The 12755-nt window shown below is 38.9% G+C and overlaps 1 protein-coding gene and 1 pseudogene across 6 annotated transcripts in view; both read right to left on the bottom strand.

The window, feature by feature from the left end:
* The window catches only part of FTCDNL1 (formiminotransferase cyclodeaminase N-terminal like), a 90580-nt gene that overhangs the window by 58613 nt on the left and 19212 nt on the right, over window positions 1-12755 (bottom strand). The window lies entirely within an intron of this gene.
* LOC131383631 (tigger transposable element-derived protein 1-like) lies at window positions 2195-4426 on the bottom strand (annotated as a pseudogene).

The raw sequence follows: 12755 nt of genomic DNA, 5'->3' as shown, positions 1-12755 counted from the left end.
GCTATTAAAATTTAATTCTAATAAATTAAAATTTTAATTGGGATTTATCTCTAGAACTAGAGATAAAGTTTTAATCGATTAAAATTAAATAAAATGGGCCAGGGCAGTAGCTCACACCTATAATTCCAGTACTTTGGGAGGCTGATGCAGGAGGATAGTGTGAAGCCAGGAGTTCTAGAACAGCCTGGGAAACATAGACTCCTATCTCTACAAAAACTAAAAAAAGAAAAGAAAAAAATGAAAAATGAAGTTTTTTAGTTGCACTTGTCACATTTCAAGTACTTAACAACCACACATGGCTAGTGGTCTCCATACTGGACAGCACAGACGAAGAACATTTCCATCGCCACAGAAAGTTCTACTGGACAGCCCTGGGCCAGATGCTATATAAGGAAGCCTAATATTTAAACACAATCGGAGATTACTCTAAATGGCAGAACATTTTTCATCTTCCTCTGCCATTCTTCATATCTGGATTCTCTGGATATGACTTTATCTTCTCAAGGCAAAATACAGAATTGCTGGGCTTTTCTAGATTACTCCTTCACCGGACCTCTGCTTGTTTTCTAGGGGCTAATTATAGTCCCCTGTAAGCAAGCACAGAGATGGCATACATTTTTGTCTGATATACAACATGTAGGTGCTTAGGGAATTCTAGTGCTGGCCTGGGATAGCAGGAGCGCAGGCCTTCTTTATTTGTTCCATATCATGGATCATCAAAATCAGGGCTGAGATGAGACCTCTGGCCACAAAAAGCATAGGAGACCGTCCCAACTGCAATTTCAGGGTGTATTATTTGTTTAATTCTAATTCAGGCTGCCATGTTAATGGAGGAAATGAAATGTGGAAGACACTAAAAAAAGACTGGGTACCACTGGGGTGTAAAAAGTCTTGGGAAATGTTTTGGTTTTGGTGGTTGTTTGTTTTTTGAGATGGAGTCTCGCTCTGTTGCCCAGGCTGGAGTGTAGTGGTGAGATCTTGGCTCACTGCAAACTCCGCTTCCGCGGTTCAAGCAATTCTCCTGCCTCAGCCCCCCAAGGAGCTTGGATTACAGGCACGTGCCACCATACCCGGCTAATTTTTTATTTTTATTTTTATTTTTAGTAGAGACAGGGTTTCACCATGCTGGCCAGGCTGGTCTTGAACTCCTGACCTTGTGATCTGACCTCCTCGGCCTCCCAAAGGGCTGGGATTACAGGCATAAGCCACCATGCCCAGCCTAGTTTTTTGTTTGTTTTTTGAGATGGAGTTTCACGCTGTCGCCCAGGCTGCAGTGCAGTGGCATGATCTTGGCTCACTGCAACCTCAGCCTCCTGAGTTCAAGGGATTCTCCTGCCTCAGCCTCCAAAGTAGCTGGGATTACAGGAACCCGCTACCATACCTGGTTAATTTTTGTATTTTTAGTAAACAGAGTTTTACCATGTTGGCCAGGCTGGTCTCGAACTTCTGACCTCAAGTGATCTGCCTGCCTCAGCCTCCCAAAGTGCTGGGATTAGAGGCGTGAGCCATCACGCCCAGCCTGGGAAATGTTCTTTCTCTGAGTCAGGTAGGGACTCCAGCATTAGAAGTCCCTAGTATTGTAGATACCATAAAGCCAAGAAAATCTCCCAAGTTTATTTTAGCCCTAATGATTTCTGTTTCATTAACACTACTTTAAGGTACAGGCATGTCTCAGAGATATTGTGGATTTGATTCCAGACCACAGCAATAAAGCAAATATTGCTGGCAAATATCACAGTGAAGCAAGTCACATAAATTTTTTGGTTTCCCAGTGCATATAAAAGTTATGTTTATATTATACTGTAATCTCGTAAGTGTTTAATAGCATTATGTCTGCAGAAACCAATATATATACCTTAATTTAAAAATACTTTATTGGCCAGGTGCAGTGGCCACTTAGGGAGGCTGAGGAGGGAGGATAGCTTGAGATCAGGAGTTTGAGACCAGCCTGGGCAACATAGTGAGACACCATCTCTACAAAAAATAAACAAAATTACCTGGGTGTGGTGGCGTATGCCTGTAGTCCCAGCTACTGAAAAGGGTGAGGTGGGAGGATCACTTGAGCCTGGAAGGTCAAGGCTGCAATGAGCTGAGATCATGCCACTGTACTCCAGCCTTGGTGACAGAGCTAGACCCTGCCTCAAAAAAAACCAAAAACTTTATTGCTAAAAAATGCTAAGGCTTCAGCAAGTCATCATCTTTTTGCTGGTGGACATTCTTGCCTTGATCTTGATGGTTGCTGACTGATCAGGCTGATGGCTGCTGAAGGCTGGAGTGGCTGTGGTAATTTGTTAAAATAAGACCACAGTGAAGTTTACTGTATCAATTGGCTTTTCCTTTCACGAAAATTTCTCTGTAGCATGTGATGCTGTTTGATAGTATTTTACCCGTGGTAAAACTTCTTTCAATATTGGAAACAATACTCTCAAACTCTGATGCTGCTTTATCAATTCAGTTTATGTAATATTCTAAATCTTGTGTTGTCATTTCAACAGTGTCCATAGCATCATCACCAGGAGTAGATTCCACATCAAGAAACTTCTTTTTTTGCTTCATCCATAAGAAGCAACTCCTCTTCCATTCTAGTTGTTGGGTTTTTTTGTTTGTTTTGGAGACAGCATCTTGCTCTGTCACCCAGGCTGGAGTGCACTGGCATGATGTAGGCTCACTGCAACATCTGCCTCCTGGGTTCAAGTGATTCTCATGCCTCAGCCTCCCAAGTAGCTGGGATTACAGGTGTGTGCCACCACTCCCAGCTAATTTTTGTATTTTTAGCAGAGATGGGTTTCACTATGTTGGCCAGGTTGGTCTTGAACTCCTGGCCTCAAGTGATCCGCCAGCTGCAGCCTCCCGAAGTGCTGGGATTACAGGCGTGAGCCACCTTGCTGGGCTCCATTCAAGTTTTATGATGAGATTTCAGCAATTCAGTCACATCTTCAGGTTCTACTTCTAATTTTAGTTTTCTTGCTATTTCCACCACAGCTGCAGTGACTTCCTCCACTAAAGTCTTAAAGTCACCCATGAGGGTTGGAATCAACTTCTTCCAAACTCCTCTTAATGTTGATACTTTGACTTCCCCCCAAGAATCATGAATGTTCTTAATGGCATCTAGAATGGCAAATCCTTTCCACAAGGTTTTCAATTTACTTTTTCCAGATCCATCAGAGGAATCATTATCTATGGCAGCTGTAGCTTTACAAAATGTATTTCTCAAATAATAAGATGTGAAAGTCAAAATTACTCCTTGATCCACGGGCCGCAGAATGGATGCTGTGTTAGCAGGCATGAAAACAACATTAATCTCCTTGTACATCTCCATCAGAGCTCTTGGGTGGCAAGGTGCATTGTCAATGGGCAGGAATATTCTGAAAGGAATATTTTTTTCTGAGCAGTAGGTATCAACAGTGGGCTTAAGATATTCAGTAAACCATGCTGTAAACAGATGTGCTGTCATCCAGGCTTTGTTACTGCATTTATAGGGCACAGACAGAGTAGATTTAGTACAATTCCTAAAGGCCCTTGGATTTTCAGAATGGTAAATAAACATTTGACTTCGACTTAAGGTCATCAGTTGCATTTGCCCCTAACAAGAGAATCAGCCTGTTCTTTGAAGCCAGGCATTGACTTCTCTCTAGCTGTGAAACTCCTAGATGGCCTCTTCTTCCAACAGAATGCTGTTTTCATCAACACTGAAAATCTGTTTAGTGTAGCCACCTTCATCCTTTTTTTTTAAATTTTTGTAGAGACAGAGTCTCACTATATTGCCCAGGCTGGTCTCAAACTCCTGGGCTCAAGCAATCCTCCCACCTCAGTCTCCCAAAGTGCTGGAATTACAGGAATGGCCACCATGGCCATCCTACCTTCATCCTTGCTCTTAGCTAGATATGCCAGGCTCCAGCAAGATACCAGGCTCCAGCAAGATACCAGGCTCCAGGTAACTTGCTGCAGCTTCTACATCAGCACTTGCTGCCTTACCTTGCACTTTTATGTTATGGAGGGAGCTTCGTTCCTTCAATCTCATGAACCAATCTCTACTAGATTCCAACTTCTCTTCCATAGCATCATCAGCTATCTCACCCTTCACAGAATAGAGGAAGAGTTACAGCCTTTCTTTGGATTAGGCTTTGGCTTAAGGAAATGTTATGGCTGGTTTGATCTTCTATCCAGACCACTAAAACTTTCTTCATATCAGCAATAAAGCTGTGTTGCTTTCATATCATTCATGTGTTCACTGTAGTAGCACTTTTATTTTCCTTTAAGAACTTATCCTTTGCATTCACAACTTGGCCAACTGACACAAGAGGCCTAGCTATTGACCTGTCTCAGCTTTCAACATGCCTTCTTCACTAAGTTTAATCATTTCTAGCTTTTTATTTAAAATAAAAGATGTGAGACTCTTCCTTTCACTTGAACACTTAAAGGCCATTGTTGGGTTATTAACTGGCCTAATTTCAATACTATTGTGTCTCAGTAAATAGGGAAACCCAAGGAAAGGAAGAGAGATGGGGGAACAGCCAGTCGATAAAGCAGTTGGAATACACAACATTTATCAGTTTTCTCTTATGTGGTTGTGGTTCATGGCACCCCAAACATCAAAGATCACTGATCGCAGATCACCATAAGAGACATAATAGTGGCTGGGCATGATGGCTTATGCCTGTAATCCCAGCACTTTGGGAGGCTAAGGCAGGCAGACTGCCTGAGCTCAGGAGTTAGAGACCAACCTGGGCATCATGGTGAAACCCCATCTTTACAAGAAATACAAAAATTAGCCTGGCATGGTGGCACACACTTGTGGTGCCAGCTACTTGGGAGGCTGAGATCAGAGGATTGTTTCAGCCTGGGAGACCAAGGCTGCAGTGAGCCATAATCATGCCATTGCACTCCAGCCTGGGTGACAGAGCAAGACCCTGTCTCAAAAAAAAAAAAAAAAAAAAAGAAAAAAGAAAAAGAAAAAAAAGATATAATAGTAATGAAAAGGTTTGAAATATTGTGAAAATTACCAAAATGTGACAGAGACACAAAGTGAACACACACTGTTGGAAACATGGCACCAATGGACTCACTTGATGCAGGGTTGCCACAAACCTTTAATTTGTAAAATAATGCAATAAAGTCACAATGAGCAAGGTAAGCCAGTACTAAAGGGCCACAGCTCCTGGGGTGGGGTGGGGCTAGAAGCCAGGGATACAGTCAACTGAAGTTTAGGAATTGCAAGATAATGTTTAGGTAGTGATACAGTTGGGATGTTTGTCCCCTCCGAATCTCATGTTGAAATGTGATCCCCAGTGTTGGAGGTGGGGCCTAATGGGAGGAGTTTAAGTCATAGTAGCACATCCTTCATGAGTGGCTTGGTGCCCTCCCATGGTAATGAGTAAGTTCTTATTTTATGAGTTCACACAAGAGCTGGTTGTTTAAGGAGCCAGTATCTCTCTTGCTCCCTCACTCACCATGTGACACACCTGTTCCCCCTTTGCCTTACAGCTATGAGTAAGAGCTTCCTAAGCCTTTACCAGAAGTCCAGTAGATGCTGGTGTCATGCTTGTACAGCCTGCAGAACCATGAGCCAAATAAACCTCTTTTCTTTATAGATTACCAGGTCTGGAGTATTCATTCATAGCAATGCAAATGGACTAACACAGGCAGTGAGCTAAATTCTCCCCTCAAATCTACAATGGTTGAGGAGGTGGCAAGAGAAATGGGAGAATATTTAGGAAAGGTTAGAACTAAATTCTGACAACTCTCCAAATTGTTCTGGTCACATGTATGTGCTCCAGCCATAACTTAGTGTAACTCACATTTGGGCTGCTGCAGTAGCCTAAAAGCACAAACTGTGATGCCCAAAAGCCTGTCCTGCTAAATACATGTTTCCTGGCCCTGCCCAGCTCTTTGCCCACCCAGGCCAGCACCTCCATTTGGAGCTACAATTCTGGAGCACTGCCTAAGTTTATATAGGCAGAATGCTTACAAAGGAAATTCTTTAATCTGGTTCCTAAAGGGCAAAGCACTGGGAGATATTTGTGGTAGCAACCCCCAGCTGTCTGCAATTGGAGATTCAAGGGCAGGGGTGCCCTTTAATTTACTGGGGTACCACTTTAATTTACAGGGGTACCACTTTAATTTAGTGGAAACAACATATGTTTTTAAGTCCAGAAAGTATAGGATTGAATACCATTTCTGCTCCTTAATAGCTATTTAATCTTGAACAATTTACTTTACATTTCTGAGTCTTAACCTCTCTATCTGTAAAATGGAAAAGAAAGAAAGAAAAAAAAAAAGCTTTCTCTAAATCACCAATTCCTTATCTAGAAGTTTCTCAGTCAAAAAAAAGAATAGGTTGGGCGCGGTGGCTTACGCCCATAATCCCAGCAGTTTGGGAGGCTAAAGCAGGTGGATCACTTGAGGTCGACAGGTCAAGACCAGCCTGGCCAACATGGTGAAACCCCATTTCTACTAAAAATACAAAAATTAGCTGGGTGTGGTGGCGGGCACCTGTAATCCCAGCTACTTGGAGGCTGAGGCAGGAGAATCACTTGAACACAGGAGGCGGAGGTTGCAGTGAGCCGAGATTGCACCATTGCACTTCAGCCTGGGTGACAGAGCAAGACTCCGTCTCAAAAAACAATAAATAATAATAAGCATTTATCCTGTCCTTCCTGCATGAACAGTATTTTAGGGTAGCTAGACAGTCCAAACTGATGAGAAAAAAATTTTAATAGAAAAAAATCCAACTAATAAATGTGGAAGTGATGATAGAATTAGAAAATCACAATTTTGCAGCACCTAAAAATATGATTGTTTTAGGCAAAGATTATGAATGGATGAAACCCTCCTGAAAAGTCAATTAGGAACTTCACAACATCAAAGGCAGATGATGTTTGTATCACCAGAAGTGAGACACCCAGGCACTGCAGCCTCCTGCTGTGATGCAGTGTGAAGCACACAGCCCACCTTTGAAGAATTCCTGCCAAAAAATTAAACTTCAACTAATCAGGCCTCTGGAGCTAACAGAGTTTACAGGAAATGTGAGAGATAAAGACACAAATTAAATGACACCATAAGGAAGCAAACAGATCCAGAATGTGGAAATTCTATAGGATAACTGACTCAGATTCTGCAACAAGTAAATGGCAGGGAAAAAACTGGGGGATTTGGGGGGACAGGGAGACTGGTCTAGATCAAAACAGACTCAGAGATACAACAATCAGTGTGATGTATGAGCCATGTTAGATCTAGATTCAAACAGGCCCCTATAAAGAGATATTTGCCTGGATTATACACTGGGTGTTAGATGGTATCATCAAATTATCATTTTGTTGGGTGTGATGGTGGCATTACAGTTAGGTAAGAAAATATTCGAATTGCTTAGAGATGTATATTAACTATGAAGGAGTGAAATAACGTGATCTTCGGAATTTGCTTTAAAATTATTTACTAAAAACAAAAGGAAAATGAAGGAGATGCAAGGAGAGAAAAATAACAGCAAGTAAAGGAAAAAAATGAAAAAGAAACTACCCCATAGGATGGATAGAGATTGGATAAATTAAGAAAACCATGTAGCCCAATGTCTGGTACAGAGCATAACTCAATAAATAGCTCCCTTTCCCTTTTGCAAGCCTAAGCCACTGTTTTGAATTCTGAGTTCTGAATACCCTCCTAGGCTGGCATGTACCTACTTACTAGAAATGCTCCTATATTTTAACAGTTCCTCCTCCATTCTGTCATCTACATAAATTCATCATGGAAGAAATAAAGCTTGATTTTTGCTCTCTAATGAAGCAAGAAAATGAAATATTACATTATTCTTGTTACAATGAAGAGATAACCAAGGCCAAAATAATATTTAGCAATAAAGACAGTACAATACCCTCTTCATACTCAAGGAAATAACATTTGTGTTTCTAATGACTGCAATCCAAGGGTCTATAGTAAGTAGGTATTTGTAATTTTGTTGGAAAACAAATTTAGACAGCCTGTGTTTCAAAAAAAATCTCATATTTAGTCAGAGAATTACTTACTACCAAGCTATTTTATTTGTGATATGAATTGTATATTCAAAATGGCTAATTTTGATTTTCTCAATTAATCTGCATAAAAATCATCCCCTGTAACTTCAAATGTCCACATCAAGCAAATCATATTGGCCTCTTAAAGAAGATAATAATTCTGAATACTTCAAGCTCAAGCCTGTGGAAAACTGTCTCATCAGTTTTCAAGTAAGTGGCATTATCATTTAAAGCAAAAGTTTTGTTCAGATTTGCTGTACAGCCACTGCTTACTGTAGCTCTCTTAGCTGTTTGTTCCACTTCCCTCTACAGTGGAACCAAACTTAAGCTTGTGAAAGAGTCCCAGGAAACCCAAACTCCTGAATTAACTCCTGCTTCATATTTGTGTCCTCCCTCTCCTGGAATTCATTTCTCCCATTCTTGTGTTAGAATATTCTACAGCTTTTGTTTGTTTTTATTGACAGTATCAAATCTAATAGACTTGTACTAAATAAACTTGAGCTTTTGTTTTCCATTCTGAGTTTCAAAATCCCAGAAGGCAGTGCCTTCTAGTTACTCAATAAAGGTTTATCAAATTGAATGAACTGACTTTGCTTCCTAAGCACTTTGTTGATGTTGGCGCTGCAAACCTGGAATATCAGTGTCCATTCTAAACTAACAAATGGGAGTAAGGAGTCACTCTGCTAACAAAACAAGAAGAGAGTTCAACACCAGCGAGAACATATTGTATTCCTAGTGAGAAACCATGGGATTAATTTTCCACAGTCGTGTTAACATTGTATGCTCTATCCTTAGAGTAGTGGTCATATTCACAGCAGTCAAAACCACATGTACCTGTGGGATATCCATGCTGATCAGCTTTGGTAGACAAGGCATATATATGAATCACCTGTTCAGAAAGAACATAATGCCATCATGCAGTTTTGAAACAGGCAAAACAAAACTGCAGCTTCTGAAATCACTCTTTATTAAAAGACCAATTTTTTTTAGGTTATTTCTTTCCCCCAATTTAAGAAGCTTTTCCCACTGCTATGGTCAGTGGTTCTGCCCTTTCCAATTTCTCTGGTCATATCCTAAAAGGGTTGATTTAAGGAAATATTGAAATGCTTTTTAAAAATATATTTTTTTTAACCTTCATGTTTGGCTGACCTTATTTGCTATAAAATAATTTTTAGTCATTTCTAAATATGAATATCTAGCACTTTCTTTTCAGGCTTAACTTTAGAGACGTCTGTTGAGTTTGGTTATATTCCTTTTTGCAGGAGAATCGATGCAGTGAGATGTTTCTCAGTGCAATGAGAAGTTTAAGCTTCATATTTATAACACAAATGTCTTTTCTAAGCCTATAACAGACATAATTGTGGCTAAAATGTAGTATTTTATTAAGACTATACAACAGTAAAAGTAGTACATGAATTCAGGACTTAAGAATCTGCTTAATTAAATGTATCTGTCTACAGTGGTATTTAATATCATTCTTTTCCCTTCTGCTTTTCTTTCTTTCAGGAGCAATTTAGGACTACTGATATAAATGGACCTGAAATTGAATTGTTAAACAGAACTACATTTCAGCAGCTCAAGGAATATAACTCATTCGTTTTGTTATATTTCTGATGCCAGCCAAAATGCAGAACTTAGAAAAAAGACCTCAGTTCTGTCATTCCCTTTCCTCCAGGAAAAGTTAAATTCTCTTTTCTGTGACCTACTGCATAAATGCATGGTTCATTATTATTCTTAAACTGGATTCAAATGATACTCAAAAAAGTATCAAACCTTTCCCTAAGCACAAACCAATCAAAAAGAGCATTTTCCAACCTATATCACCTGAGACTCAAATCAAGTAGAAAAAAAAAAAAGCTCAAAATCTAAAAATTAAACTGGGTGCTAGACTTAAAATCTTACAAGCATCCTCTAGTTTTAGTATAGCTGTTAATATAGCCAAGGTTTTTTTATTTAGTTGATTTTTTACTTTCATATTTTTTAATGAGAAGAAGGTAAAATTCTCTACCAGAAGTCATAAAAATTTCAGATGATAAGACAGATAGCCCTAAAAGTTTTTGCCTAAACTCATGCACATAAACTAAAACTGGCCGATTAATCTCGCTACAGTATGTTTAAAAAGAGTGGCATTTGAAAATACAGTATAGCAGTGTGATGCTGCACTGCCTCTAATTAAGTGCAGACTAGGAAAAATTATTCTTAGTTTAGTCTATGAAAGGGGGGTGGTGGAAATTTCTCTCTTTGCAATTCAAAATTATTTTAAAGATAGAACATTTCTTTTCCAATGTCTTCATTAAACAGAGCTGTTAAGAATTGTCTCCCAACCATCCCCAAAGAGTACAAAGCTAACCAGTATTCGTCCCATATGCTCTGCTTTGAAGTGTGAAGCTGTGACCATCCCACTAGACTCTTACACCACCATCAAAGCCGTCTCATTACGCCCAGTGCTGAGAGTTAAAGCGCGGGGCCCTAACCGCTCCAACACAAACACTGCATTAACAAAGCGACCGCAATATTCCTCCCCCACATGGCTAGAACTTGAAGAAATTTTTACCATATGTACACATGCACGAGATACAGAAATTTATTGTGCTAGAACATCATTGAGAAGCACATTAAACATGCTGACTAGAACTGGATGTTATTCTAAGGGACTGAAAAAAATAAAATGCAGCTGATCTTTATGATGAAAGAGCAGAAACATCAGGCTGAAAAATGAGATCAAGTGCAATTCCTAAATTGCATTTCGACTGACACGTTCTGTTGCCTGTTTTTTCTTGAGGTAGCAGAAAACAATTTAAGGGAAGAAACAAAACTACTGCACATCACTGGATGCTACTGTTTACTCCATCATGTTTCATTTCAAAAGCACGAACTTAAAAACCACGATAGGCTGATAACAACATCTATGCCTCCAAATGAACAGGCCTTGCTAAGAAAAATTTCACTTGCATCTCTGAGTTGTCAGTTTATTATTGGCATGACAGTAAAAAATAAAATGCAAAGAAAAAACTTATTTATTATGGAAATGAGGTCAGGATAAGCACTTAATTGATTTTCATGTAAAATTAATCTGGAAAAAACATTTTTAAATGTTTTAACCTAACAATTCCATTCCTTTGTATTTGCTCTAGGAAAAGCTTTGCATTTGTGCACAAGAGAGACTATCCAAGAATGTTCATCATTGCATTATTTGATCTAGAAAAAACAAGAAACAATCTGAATGTCCACAAACAGGAGAACAGACAAAATGTGTTATATTCATATTATGATCATTATAAAGCAGGTAGAATGAAATAGAACTATATGTAATACCATGGATATATTTCTAAGCTATCTTGCTGAATGAAAAAATTATAGTATAAGAGCATTTCTAATACAAACATATGCAAGCAATACTATATTGGATTTATTGGTTTATACATGTATGTAAGTAAAGCATGTAGAAAATTCTGGATTTGGGACATGCTATACTCTTACCATAACTTGGCAGGGGGACATTCAGAGAACCAGGAATAAGAGTAGTGATCAGAGGTGAATTTTAAACTTAACTATAGTACTCGAAATTTTGAAACAGAGAATTAATTTTAAAAAATCAGGCAAGGTCTAATAAATAAATGTTTGTGAGGATTCTTTGTTCTATTACTGTCTTGATAGAAAAAACTACAAGTGAGTTTCTTAATGTGTCAAAGTCTGCTTTCCAGCTGTGGAATGAAAAAATTGGACCTATCTACTCTCCTCCCTATAAACAGAAAAATAATGTGACCTCAAACTCTTAAAATACCACACAATTTCATGGAGATACAGATATAAGTATTCATGAAAGTATACAGTATATCAGGAGTTTGGGGCATATTTTACATATATATTTCATAACCAATAATCCAACGTTATTTCCTTGCATATAACATATAGTTTCATAGAGATATGTATACAGAAGCTTATTATTCCTTTGTAGGGCATATGCTGATATATTTACCACTTTGTGCAGATGTGATATAATTCATTTAAAGAATTATACTTTCCTGAGTGGCCTAACATATTTAACTTATACTGTACTCCATAACTCATTTTACTGTGTCCTGTGGTGCCTTCTAATGGCTTCACACACAGATTTCATGGCCTCAGTTTTGTTGGTAGAAGGTACTTTGTTATACTTCTCTAAAAGTCACAATAGCATTTACTATAGGAAATGGAAACATAACAGGCACTCCAAGACTGTCTGGATGTTCACAAACACCTCTCCATTTATTTTCATAATATTTCTCTGAAATAGGTACTGAATATCATTTTGCAAACGGAGAACTGACAAAGGAGAAGCTGTTTGCTATAGAACTTAAATTTCAGAGCTGAAAGCACTTCAGACATCTCTTGCTCAAGTGATTTTCTAACATCTTGCTGTGCAATCCCTTTTCTCAGAAGGTACCTTATTTGGAATCTTGCTACATAAAGCAGAAAAGGGGGATCCACTCTCTTTATGGTGAAAGGGACTCTCCTGGGCTCCAACTACTCTGTACCCCCTCCACAAGGCAATGGAGAATTACTAAAAATAATGACAGCCAGTAGGAGGCAGAAGACCTGGGGCTTTACACAGTCATCAGTTATCATAACCATCCTGATAGGATGATATTATTCTCCCATTTTACAGATACAAAAACTCTTAGAGACCGAAAAAGAAGAGACTAAAAAATTTTCTCAAGCCAGTTGGCAAACAAGTAGCAGATGTGGGATTTGAACTAAGATTGTTCA

Source organism: Hylobates moloch, unplaced genomic scaffold (assembly GCF_009828535.3).
Source record: "Hylobates moloch isolate HMO894 unplaced genomic scaffold, HMol_V3 SCAFFOLD_1, whole genome shotgun sequence".
NCBI classification, from domain to species: domain Eukaryota; kingdom Metazoa; phylum Chordata; class Mammalia; order Primates; family Hylobatidae; genus Hylobates; species Hylobates moloch.
This window is presented reverse-complemented; position numbering and strand designations above follow the sequence as displayed.